This window comes from Octopus bimaculoides, chromosome 11 (assembly GCF_001194135.2).
Source record: "Octopus bimaculoides isolate UCB-OBI-ISO-001 chromosome 11, ASM119413v2, whole genome shotgun sequence".
In the NCBI taxonomy this organism is placed as follows: domain Eukaryota; kingdom Metazoa; phylum Mollusca; class Cephalopoda; order Octopoda; family Octopodidae; genus Octopus; species Octopus bimaculoides.
The window spans coordinates 5,675,674-5,676,281 of record NC_068991.1 but is presented as its reverse complement, the minus strand read 5'-3'; positions in this window follow the sequence as shown (position 1 = coordinate 5,676,281).

Genomic DNA, 608 nt, shown 5'->3' with positions numbered 1-608 from the left:
GAGAGAGAGAGAGAGAGAGAGAGAGAGAGAGAGAGAGAGAGAGAGAGAGAGAGAGAGAGCGAGTGAGAACAGGAGAGAGAAAATGAAATATGGAAGCTAGTGAAAGGGAAAAATATGATCACAGTTACACAAACATGTGTAGTTAAACAAAGATAGATGAATAGATAGATAAATAGGCAGAGAAATAGATAGATTGAGAGATAGATAGAAAGATAGATAGATAGATAGATAGAGAGATAGGTAGAGAGATAGGTAGATAGCTAAAGGGAGGGGACAGATGGAGAAATGGTGAGATCTTCGCATTGCCACTGCATCGGTTGGTTTTCAGTGATTGAAGATTCATTGCATTAAGCGAATATAATTCGATTTCAAGAACGGAGAAGAATTGGAATTGTCTGTAATATTTTCAAGAATGTTCCGCAACAGCAGTCATACAATCGGACAAGCTTACCTGGGCAAATACCATGTATCTACAATGACAGCTGCAATAGAATGTATAGGATTAAAAGTAGTTCTACTATGCATATAAAGACGTATATATTTTATATGTGTGTGTATGTGTGTGTGTGTGTGTGTGTGTGTGTGTGTGTGTGTGTGTGTGTGTGTGT